Raw genomic sequence first — 13,227 nt, forward strand, 5'->3', positions numbered from 1 at the left:
AGCCACAACATACCCAAACTTATGGGACGCAATGAAAGCATTTCTAAGAGGAAAACTCATAGCTCTGAGTGCCTCCAAAAGGAAACTAGAGAGAGCACACATTAGCAGCTTGACAACATACCTAAAAGCACTAGAACAAAAGGAAGCAAATTCACCCAAGAGGAGTAGACGACAGGAAATAATCAAACTCAGGGGTGAAATCAACCAAGTGGAAACAAGAAAAACTATTCAAAGAATCAACCAATCAAGGAGCTGGTTCTTTGAGAAAATCAACAAGATAGATAAACCCTTAGCCAGACTCACTAGAGGGCACAGGGAAAGCATCCTAATTAACAAAATCAGAAATGAAAAAGGAGACATAACAACAGATCCTGAAGACATCCAAAACACCATCAGATCCTTCTACCAAAGGCTATACTCAACAAAACTGGAGAACCTGGATGAAATGGAGAAGTTCCTAGACAGATACCAGGTACCAAAGTTGAATCAAGATCAGGTTAATGATCTAAACAGCCCTATATCCCCCAAAGAAATAGAAGCAGTCATTAATAGTCTCCCAACTAAAAAAAGCCCAGGACCAGATGGGTTTAGTGCAGAGTTCTATCAGACCTTCAAAGAAGATCTAATCCCAGTTCTTCACAAATTATTCCACAAAATAGAAACAGAAGGTACTCTACCCAACTCATTCTATGAAGCCACAATTACTCTGATACCTAAACCACAAAAAGACCCAACAAAGATAGAAAACTTCAGACCAATATCCCTTATGAATATTGATGCAAAAATCCTCAATAAAGTTCTTGCTAACCGAATCCAAGAACACATCAAAACAATCATCCATCCTGACCAAGTAGGTTTCATCCCAGGGATGCAGGGATGGTTCAATATACGGAAATCCATCAACGTAATCCAGTATATAAACAAACTCAAAGACAAAAACCACATGGTCATCTCATTAGATGTGGAAAAAGCATTTGACAAGATCCAACACCCATTCATGATAAAAGTCTTGGAAAGATCAGGAATTCAAGGCCCATACCTAAACATGATAAAAGCAATCTACAGCAAACCAGTAGCCAACATCAAAATAAATGGTGAGAAGCTTGAAGCAATCCCTCTAAAATTAGGGACTAGACAAGGCTGTCCACTTTCTCCATACCTATTCAACATTGTACTTGAAGTCCTAGCCAGAGCAATTCGACAACAAAAGGAGATCAAAGGGATACAAATTGGAAAAGATGAAGTCAAAATATCACTCTTTGCAGATGATATGATAGTATATATAAGTGACCCTAAAAATTCCACCAGAGAACTCCTAAGCCTGATAAACAGCTTCGGTGAAGTAGCTGGATATAAAATTAACTCAAACAAATCAATGGCCTTTCTCTACACAAAGAATAAACAGGCTGAGAAAGAAATTAGGGAAACAACACCCTTCTCAATAGTCACAAATAATATAAAATATCTTGGCGTGACTCTAACTAAGGAAGTGAAAGATCTGTATAATAAAAACTTCAAGTCTCTGAAGAAAGAAATTATAGAAGATCTCAGAAGATGGAAAGATCTCCCATGCTCATGGATTGGCAGGATCAACATTGTAAAAATGGCTATCTTGCCAAAAGCAATCTACAGATTCAATGCAATCCCCATCAAAATTCCAAATCAATTCTTCAACGAAATAGAAAGTGCAATCTGCAAATTCATCTGGAATAACAAAAAACCTAGGATAGCAAAAACTCTTCTCAAGGATAAAAGAACCTCTGGTGGAATCACCATGCCGGACCTAAAGCTCTACTACAGAGCAATCGTGATAAAAACTGCATGGTACTGGTATAGTGACAGACAAATAGACCAATGGAATAGAATTGAAGACCCAGAAATGAACCCACACACCTATGGTCACTTGATCTTCGACAAGGGAGCTAAAAACATCCAGTGGAAGAAAGACAGCATTTTCAACAAATGGTGCTGGCACAACTGGTTGTTAACATGTAGAAGAATGCAAATCGATCCATTCCTATCTCCTTGTACTAAGGTCAAGTCTAAGTGATCAAGGAACTTCACATAAAACCAGAGACACTGAAACTTATAGAGGAGAAAGTGGGGAAAAGCCTTGAAGATATGGGCACAGGGGAAAAATTCCTGAATAGAACAGTAATGGCTTGTGCTGTAAGATCGAGAATTGACAAGTGGGACCTCATGAAACTACAAAGCTTCTGCAAGGCAAAAGACACCATCAATAAGACAAAAAAACCACCAACAGATTGGGAAAGGATCTTCACCTATCCTAAATCAGATAAGGGACTAATATCCAATATATATAAGGAACTCAAGAAGGTGGACTCCAGAAAGTCAAATAACCCCATTAAAAAATGGGGCTCAGAACTGAACAAAGAATTCTCACCTGAGGAATACCGAATGGCAGAGAAGCACCTGAAAAAATGTTCAACATCCTTAATCATCAGGGAAATGCAAATCAAAACAACCCTGAGATTCCACCTCACACCAGTCAGAATGGCTAAGATCAAAAATTCAGGTGACAGCAGATGCTGGCCAGGATGTGGAGAAAGAGGAACACTCCTCCATTGTTGGTGGGATTGCAAGCTTGTACAACCACTCTGGAAATCAGTCTGGCGGTTCCTCAGAAAATTGGACATAGTACTACCGGAGGATCCAGCAATACCTCTCCTGGGCATATATCCAGAAGATGTCCCAACCGGTAAAAAGGACACATGCTCCACTATGTTCATAGCAGCCCTATTTATAATAGCCAGAAGCTGGAAAGAACCCAGATGTCCCTCAACAGAGGAATGGATACAGAAATTATGGTACATTTACACAATGGAGTACTACTCAGCTATTAAAAAGAATGAATTTATGAAATTCCTAGCCAAATGGATGGACCTGGAGGGCATCATCTTGAGTGAAACAACACAATCACAAAAGAACTCATACAATATGTATTCACTGATAAGTGGATGTTAGCCCAAAACTTAGGATACCCAAGATATAAGATACAATTTGCTAAACGCATGAAACTCAAGAAGAATGAAGACCAAAGTGTGGACACTGTGCACCTTCTTAGAATTGGGAACAAAACACCCAGGGAAGGAGTTACAGAGACAAAGTTCGTAGCTGTGACGAAAGGATGGACCATTTAGAGACTGCCTTATCCAGGGATCCATCCCATAAGCAGCTTCTAAATGCTGACACCATTGCATACACTAGCAAGATTTTGCTGAAAGGACCCAAATATAGCTGTCTCTTGTGAGACGATGCCGGGGCCTAGCAAACACAGGAGTGGATGTTCACAGTCAGCTATTGGATGTATTACAGGGCTCCCAATGGAGAAGCTAGAGAAAGTACCCAAGGAGCTAAAGGGATCTGCAACCCTATTGTTGGAACAACATGATGTACTAACCAGAACCCCGGAGCTCTTGTCTCTAGCTGCATATGTATCGAAAGATGACCTAGTCGGCCATCAATGGAAAGAGAGGCCCATTGGACTTGCAAACTTTATATGCCCCAATATAGGGGAATGCCAGGGCCAAAAGAATGGGAATGGGTGGGTAGGGCAGTGGGGGGCGCAATGGGGGACTTTTGGGATAGCATTGGAAATGTAATTGAGGAAAATATGTAATAAAAATATTAAAAAAAATAATAAAACTCTGATTTTAAACCTTCCCAAAAAAAAAAAAAAAGAAAAGAAATATATTCTAAGAAACTCTCTGTGAGGCAGGAACATTCTGAATTAAACAAATAGAAAATGTTTTCCCCGTCCGGGTTTTTATAGATCTCTTAGTGTTCTAATTTACATTGTGGCTGTTCGCAAAGGGAAGAGTTTATAGACTAGGTCTCCAATAAATTTTTCTGCAAAGTATCGCATCCCAAACCTGCACGTGCCTGGGGAGTGAAGCTGGAATTTTCTAGGAGGTACGAAGGCTTCCGCCTGCTGGGCTGTGTGGTGAGAGCTCCAGTCTCTTAAGAATGAGTGACACATTAGGTTAAGTTACCTCTGGGTCACTTTCAACTCAGCTTGCCATTACTCTGGGGCTATTGACAATTTCCTTCTGCTGAAATCCAATTTGTTCTATCTTCAATATTTCATTTTATTATTGATTTGGTTAAAAGGGAAGGGAGTTTCGCTCATAATTAAATGATAAACAAAACTGAGCAACGACAATGGAGCTTTTCTTCCTTAACTTACACAGGGGTCATTCAGCCCCCAGGCCAACTAAGAGAGATTTCTTAATCCAAATATGCAGAGAGCCATTGGCCCCAGTATCGCCCTCAGTAAGGAGTATGGCTTTCTTCAGATCGACACTCTACAGGACAGACAGCAACATATGCTATTCCTAACCCTTTTCTAGAAATGGGAAGACTATTTTACTCTCTCAGAGGAATGCTCTCATCATTGGTGCTGTGGGACTGAAAGGCAAGCAGAGTTCATGTAAGAGGGAATGCAAGGAGTGCTATCCACATAGAACTCTGGCCCAGCCTGGCTGAACCTTCAAAGGAAGGGGAAAGGGCCAGCTCAGAGTGCAAGAGAGGTGCAGGGGAGCTTCTAGTGGTGAGTTTCAGGAGAATATTCTCTTTCCAGAAAATGTTACACCTCTTACAGAACAGATGCTCTCAAGCAATGGAGTAATTCTCACACACCTTTATTCCTTCTGGAAAGGATCTTATATACAGATTTGGGGATAGGATGGGGTCTGACAGCAGATGCTTCCTAGTGGCTTGGACTGAGATGTCAGGGATGCCTCATCTGCATGTGGAAGGGTTTGAGGGAACAGCCTCTATATGACTGATGGACACAATCCTCACTATGCTGGGCTGTGACTCTGTGACAGGGGTCTGGTGTCAGGAGCAGGTGAATCTCCTACTGTCCCTTTGGGTTCCTGGGCTTCCAACCCAGCTCAGCCGTACCAGGTTTCTAGTCACAGTCCTCTGCCCCACAGCACATGTCTGTCACCTTCATCATAGCCAGAAAGTATCTGAGAATTGGTTCAATTGAAAGTGAGTCCTGAGAGACAGGAAGGCGATCCGGAAGAAATCTCTACAGGAAAGAAAGAAAGAAAGAAAGAAAGAAAGAAAGAAAGAAAGAAAGAAAGAAAGAAAGAAAGAAAGAAAGAAAGAAAGAAAGAAAGAAAGAAAGAAAGAAAGAAAGAACGGAGGAAAGAACGAACGGAGGAAAGAGGGAGACAGAGATGATTTTTGTAAGATCTTCAAATCATTCCACAGTTTATACAGAACTCTTACTAATTTCTAATCTTTCCAAAACAGTCCTGTATGGTGGGTAATATCCATGTTATTCACAGATCAAGAGTTCAATGTTTTGTCTAAGATCCTAGTACATGCAGAAATGTTTTGATTGAAGCCCAGTGCTCTTTCCATCCCACCTTAACACCCTGATAAGCACCTCAGTATTAAGCTCGATCAGTACAGAAGCATACCATCAAGTGAAGGAGAAATGAGAGCATCCCACCAGCCGTGGACATGACACCCTTGGGACGTGAAGACCATGCGTGAAATGCAGACACATGCCTGAGCCTACTCAAGTGTCCAAATTAAGAGGTTACCACTGACTGTTGACGTGAAATAATGTAGTCATCCAGGAAGGGAGCCTCAGTGAGGAGCTGACTAGATTAGTCTGGCATGAGGGCACATCCATGAGGGATTTTCTTAGTTGGATTAATTGAGGCTGGGAAGACCCAGCCTAAATATGGATGGACTGTCTAAGAGTAAATACAAAAAGCAAGCTAAGGACAAGTGTGCATGCATTCACCATCCCTCTGCTCTTGACTGTGGATATGACTGTCTGGTTCAGCTTTCTGCCATCGTGATGAACTGTTACCTGGAATTGTGACTTCCCCCCTTTGATGAACTATTAGCTGGAATCGTGAGCTAAAATGAACACTTACTCCCCCAAGTTGCTTTAGTCAGAGTGTTTTATCACAGCAAAAGGAAACAAAACTAGGACACCCAGAGTCCCCTGTGCTAGAGCACCTCTGCTTGCTCCCCACAGGGCACTTCACTCAGCATCCAAGTCACACCACATCATCTGAACATGCCTGGTACCCAAGCTGCCTGTGAGGCAACTAATATTCTAAACGCAAGATTCTGATAGTCTTCAAAACTTGAATTACTTCAAAGCAAAAGGAAATGTTATAGTTTTAACAATGGTGTAAAAAATGGTGTATTGATGGCATGACTAAAAGAATTGCTAGTAAAGAATGGTTAATCGATAAAATATTATAAAATCACCCCACTTGAACCACAGATTTTCACTGGATGAAAGTAGCCACATAACCTGATGGTATAGATTGTATCACAAGTGTTATTTTGACTCCATTTCAAGGAAAATTATGAAAAGATTCAGTGGATCCATAATGCTCTAGAAGCCTTTCAATGATTTTTTTTCTGTCAAAAGTCCTTGAATATATACTAAAAATATCCACTAAAAATGTTACAGAAAAGCCAAACTGATAAACATTTAGTATTTCTGGTTCTTTTCACCAAAGCTGTAGCCCAGTGTAGACACCAGATCCATACTCTTTCTGCCTGATCACATTTATCATCACCAAATATCACATGGAGAGGAGAAGAGGGAGGAGAAAAATAACGATTTGCAAAACTGGGTGGTGAGACACTTCTAGAGATGATCTTATGTTTATTATGTCTTAATTTCCCTTAGTTACGGTGAACGATTAGATGAATTCAGGATAGGCAAGAAGTGAAGTAAAGAGAAGTCTACTGATCTACATAGGAGTGAGAGTTTTGTGGGGAAGCAATATAAGAACAGGAAAGAAGCTGAGGGGACACAAGAAATGATGGGATTTCCAGCCAATTTTATTTCGATTCATTAAACATGTCTTCTTACATCACAACATCCAAGGTGAACTGGGAAACTTAATGCAAAAGGATAAGTATAGCCAGTTCCTTGTTACTAGTTAATAATCATGACAACCTAGTTATCTATAACTAAGCATCTTTTCTATTTCCCACATCAGTGTGGTACAGTTGTGCATTTTAAAATGAATACTATTTTCTGAGTGTGTTTTATTTCTTCTGCTACAAAAAGGGAAATGAGATGTGGGTTTCCGTGTGTCATCTCAGCATTAGTCACCTTAAACAACCTTCCCAAATGAATCATCTAAAACGCAAAATGAGACATGCAGTTCTAAAGAACTGCTATGAATCCATCCCAGAGATGGTACAAAGGAAGTTCAAGTCTGAGCTGAGAACAAGAACCTGCCAAGGGAAGCAGAGACCAAACCCTGCAGGAAGTTTGCAATGCCCTGGAGGCAAAGAGTGTAAAACTCACAATGCCCAGGAAAGGAAAGCAAACCCCAGATCCTTCAAAACACAGAGAATCACACAGAGAGACCTGCACACAAGGGAAATCTCAACTAGGCTCAGAATAAAGGAGATGAGGAACAAATGCCTCCTTCTCTGCAGAAAGAGACCGTGTGCCTGTACCTGGCATTGGCACAGAGAGGAAATCTAGCCTCTCCTGAGATTTCACAGCCTCTGAGGATCACAGTCTAAATTCACCCAAACTTTATGACTCAGGATCTCACAAAGAAAATGTGAGGTCTCCAAGGACTTCCTCAAGGTGAGTGATGGCAGTGGGGTGGAGTTACCGAAACTCACAAACTCACCCTGAAAACCCAAGCCAACAACCTAAAATGCTTCTGACTCTCTTCCAGACACTGACCGTAACCTCAGGATGCTTTCTTTGGTACTTTGGCTCTTTCCTCTTTCTCTGAAGTTTCCCCTCCCATCATGTGGCTGCTTGTCTGTCATGTGTCTGACCTCCATGTCCACTTAAATAGATTTCTTTTCTTCTGTCCTCCATTGCCATCTTCCTGGAAGCTGCTGAAATTTACAATTTGCCTGCCTTGCAGGAGTTTTTCTCTTCTAAAAACTAATAAAATTGTCCTTCATCTTTAAAAAAAAAAAGTTGACAAATACTCAACACCACCAAAAGACTCACTCAAGTGGAACTTGGAAAGTAACCCTGAGGACAACTGGAGGGGCGGAGAGAAAGCCTCAGACTAGTCAACTAGTGTGGTACAACTTCTGCTGTACTACACTTGTCCCCATCACTTCCAATATTAAAGATTTACCCAGATTTTCCTCCAGTGCCTCCCACTAGCAAACCAAGTAGTCGGCTGACAAAGGAACTTAGGAAACAAGGTTTCTGATATCCACTTCTTGCATTATATAGTAAGGAAAAGAAGGAACAAAGATAAGTCCATGTCACTTAGACAAATGACCAGGGCATCCTTAGTTTTCCCTTTACTATGATCAGAGAAGTTCTTAGCATGGAAAAATTATGAACATGGTCTCTGTTGACCTTAAATGAACCCGTGACAGTGTGTTTAAACCATCAAATTTTTAAAAGAATATGATCCTTTCATACAAACTAGGTCGACTTTGGTAGACACAAAAATTGGTCCCAGAAGTGGGATTCTGCTGCAGCAAAAAATCCCAGAAGATATGGCACTGGCTTAGAGGTCTGTGGGTCAGGAAAAGAGAAGCCATACTCAGAGGCTGAAATGGTCTTTCATTTTACACAACAAGAAGCATTGAGTGAAGAGTCACTATAGTAACCTGGAAGGCAGTTCACCTGTCAAGTGAATGTATGTGTCTTGGTGAAGCGTTCAGGAAACAAAATGTTAGTTGTGTGTTTTTCTTACAGCTGGCTGCTTCTAACAAGGAGCCAGAGGGCTGAAATGAGTTCAGAATATTTGATCCTTTCATGGGAAAGAGAGAAAACAGAGTCCACAATTTCAAGACCTCATGCAGTGGAAAAGGCAAGTGTTTCTCAATTCCAAAGAGAGTTCATTTCAAAATAAAACATTGAGGAAGTTGGAGTGCAGCAAAGGATAATTAAAACTTGGCTTTAGAACAAAAATGCAGTTAAGAATATGGGCATATGTTCAGAGTTCCATACCTCAAAACTGAATAAGATAGCAGCTGGAGTAGATATTGAACTAGTAATGTGATACTCAACAAGTGTTCTCACTGGGAAATTAACTCAACAAAAAGATATCATGTCTGTGATTTGGTGAATTTTTTAAAAGATTCAAGTATACATCTCTGCTCATATGCACATATAAAGCATACCTGTACACATATATGTTTTACTAAAATAATAAGGCAATTGTTGGAGGAGGTGATAGTACTAGAAGCAAGATTTATTTCAACATAAGTTATTTCATGGCTTAATGCTTTAATCATATTGTTTTATATTCTCAAAGATACATGTATTGGCTAGTTTTGTGTCAACTTGACACAGGTTGGAGTTATCACAGAGAAACGAGCTTGCTGGGGAAATGCCTCCATGAGATCCAGCTGCATTTTCTCAATTAGTGATCAAGAGGGGAGGTCTCCTTGTGGGTGGGACCATCTCTGGGCTGGTAGTCTTGGTTCTATAAGAGAGCAGGCTGAGCAAGCCAGGGGAAGCAAGTCAGTAAAGAACATCCCTCCATCGCCTCTGCATCAGCTCCTGTTTTCTGACCTGTTTGAGTTCCAGTCCCAACATCCTTTAGTGATGAGCAGCAATGTGGAAATGTAAGCTGAATAAACCCTTTCCTCCCCAACTGCTTCTTGGTCATGGTGTTTGTGCAGGAATAGAAACCTTGACTAAGAAAATACATAATTAAGTTTTTAAAACTAGAAAATGATCATGAGAGGCCCTTGGACCTATGAAGATTCTATGCTCCCATGTAGGGGAATGCCAGGGCCCAGAAGTGGGAATGGGTGGGTTGATGAGCAGGGGGAGAGGGCTTTCAGAGGGGAAACCAGGAAGGGGATAACATTTGAAATGTAAATAAAGAAAATATCTAAGAAAAAAGAAAAAAAGAAAATGATCATGAATAAACCAAATGAATTTGATGTGTATTAAGTTGGTTGTGCAACCAACTTCTATAACCAGAAGATGATTAGAGAAATGAGTATTCATGGTGTGTTTTAATAATAATTATCTAGTGGAGTGTATTCTAGAGATAGGAATCAAGTTATAAAAGACAAATCTTATTCAGTAGTCTTATTTTCAATAGAATATTGCTGTTATTATTTTGAAACCAACTAATACATTCTACATGATAAAGCAAATACGGTCTTATGTTAATATTTTCACAAAATTCTCATGGTAATACTTTTTTTAAAGATTAATCAACCCTGGATGTTAAATTGGAATTGAAAATATCAGTTTGACCCACATGATCCCTGGCCCATGTTAGAGCACAGGTCTACTTTCTTGTATTCTGCCCCACAGTAGCCAGGAACGGCAACATTCTTCACTCAGTAAGAAAGTCTTCATGTAGAGAGACTCGCTTGTGTACTGCATGGATAAAGCACCTTTTTTTAAAAAAAGCCTATGGCATGTAAGAAAGGCTAGAATAGAAGGTGAAGTATCCAGTAGGCAGAGCTGAACCTCGAGAACACTGATGGAGACAGGCACATGAAAGCTGAGCAGAGGGTACTAGTCACGTGGCAGAATTTAGGTTAGAATAAATGGGATATTAAGTTATGAGCCAGTCCAAAAACATGCCTAGCTATATGGGCTGGCTGAGTCTCACAGTCATTATTTCTGGTAGCTTGGGGCCAGGAGGAAAACCATGTGCTTACAAAAAAAACATCACACAACACCTTCACCTATGCCAAGCTGGGATACTCAGTATAAAAATATGTCAGTAGCATCAAAACACCCCAGTTCTTATCTGTATGAAATTGTATCATGCTAGTGACAAAAAGACTAGCCCTTCTTTCTTGTGAACTGAAACTAATAAAATAAATTAACGGGGACAGTCAGGTAACTATAACACAGGAAAGCTGCTAGTGAAAGAGTTTCCCAAGCCTTTGTCTGGAGTTTCCATTTGTATGCTTTCTTCTAAGTTCATCGAAGCAGAAGACCAAGAAGAAAAGACAATGAGGAAGAAATATGGCTTCCTGTCTTTGTTAATCAGGAATCTCACTATTCTTGTCATAAAAATGCGTGTTTTCTATTCTAAAATCTTGTGCAAAGAGATACAATGTCCAGCTGGCTCTGCAGAGTGTGAAGATGATCTTAGAGCAGTTGCTGTGTCACAGAACCATCACATAAATGCCATGTTGTTAAATTTCAGAACATGACCTCTTATATGAGCTATTCGTAGCCTTCCAACCTAATCCTTGTGTAGTAGTTGGAAAAGTGTGTGCGAATGAGTCTGTTGACTGAAGACATCGCCCATCATAATATCCCCAGGGCAAGAGATTAAATAGAATTCGTTAAGAGCCATGCACATATTTTCTAGCATCACTTTTTTTTTTCCTGCCACGTATGTGTTTTGTAGACCACAGTTTTCAAGTAGTATAAATGGAGCACCATCAACTAGACTTCAGGAAGTCTGTGAAGGTCTACACACTGGTGGTGTTAATGTCACATGTTTTGCCATCCTGATGTCACGTGTCATAGTTGTGTTTCTGTACAAATCTATGAAGCTAATTCTTGCTCTTGTACTTCAAACAGACATCTATACTTCTGAAAAGACTAGAGGTTAGAAAATATTTTTTATATACAAGAGCATCATAGATATAATTCCATAAGGTAAGAGTGCTAAGACTTTTACAAAATATAGTTCAGAGACTTTAAATATTGGATATTTTCTTTATTTATATTTCAAATGTTATCCCCTTTCCAGCCCCTCCCAGAGGCCCCCCTATCCTATCGCCCCTCCCCCTGCATCTATGAGGGTGTTCCCCCACCCACCCACTCCTGCCTTCCCACCCTCACATTCCCCTACACTGGGGCATCGAGTCTTCAGAGGACCAAGGGCCTCTCCTCCCGTTGATGCCCAACAAGACCATTCTCTGCTACATATGCAGCTGGAGCCATGGGTCCCTCCATGTGTACTCTTTGGTTGGTGGTTTAGTCCCTGGGAGCTCTGGGTGGTCTGGTTGGTTGATATTGTTCTTCTTCCTGTGGGGTTGCAACCCCTTCAGCTCCTTCAGTCCTTTCTCTAACTCCTCCACTGAGGACCCCTGGTTGACATTTCAAAGAAGGCATTTAATCTGCTACCTTCTATGGACAAGAGAAGTTAAGTGCTAGTGGATGAAATTTTAGTGAAATATGTTCTATTGTTTACAAACTGAACCTTGTTTTGTATATAATATTGTATTAAAGTCAAGAGTAGCAAAGTATAATATATAAAAATTTAATATTTTCCATATATGAATTTATTTTTAATCACTTATATAAAGGCATACACATTGTCTTTGGAATTAAAAACAAGATTTTCTAGTCTCTTTTTTGGGAGGGAGAGTTTTTTGTTTTGGTTTGGTTTGGGTTTTTTTTACCCATTTTTTAAAATTAGATATTTTCATTATTTACCTTTCAAATGTTTTCCCCTTTCCTAGTTTCCCCTCCAAAAACCCCCTATCCCTTCCCTCCTCCCCCTGCTCACCAACCCACCCACTCCTGCTTCCTGGCCCTGGCAGTCCCTTATACTGGGGCATAGAACCAGCACAGGACTAAGGGCCAGGAGGGAGAGTTTTAAGACAGGGTTTCTCTATGTAGACCAGGCTGACCTTGAACTCAGAAATCCACCTGCCTCTGCCACCCAAGTGCTGGGATTAAAGGCATGTACCACCTTACTGCCCAGCATTACTTTTTAATAACTGATGGAATTACAGTTTATAGTATAAGGTTACATCTACAGGACAATTGAACAGCTAACATGGAGAAGTGCACATACCCATTCTGTGCCCTTATCCTTCCCTGCTCCATTCCTCTTTGTAGTTCTATTCACTATATCCAGTTTACAATAGAGTAGCAGGCTTTGTTTTGTAGACTTTCATAAGTCATAGTCATGTTTGTCTTACTCTTCCATATAGAATTGTTCACCACCTAAAATCCCATTGTCTTTCACCTACTCATCCCTTTTTTTCTCCTTTCACTCTCAGGAAACTCCTGATCTTTTACTGTCTCTGTATTTTTGCTTCCCCAAAATGATGTATAGTTAGAATTGTACAACATGTGGAGTCTTCAAACTGGCTTTTCACTTAGGTTCATCTATGTCTTTTCCTGACTCAATAAAGCACTTTGCATGGGTAAACAGTAGATCCAAAGCATGGATATAGCCCAGTGTTCATTCACTTAGCTGTGATAGAAACCTTAGTTACTTCCAATTTGTTAACAATAAATAAAGATACGTGAATAGGAAAAGAAATAAAGGAGAT

The sequence above is a fragment of the Mus caroli genome, unplaced genomic scaffold, assembly GCF_978045245.1.
Source record: "Mus caroli unplaced genomic scaffold, Mus_caroli_1 scaffold_3, whole genome shotgun sequence".
Classification (NCBI taxonomy): domain Eukaryota; kingdom Metazoa; phylum Chordata; class Mammalia; order Rodentia; family Muridae; genus Mus; species Mus caroli.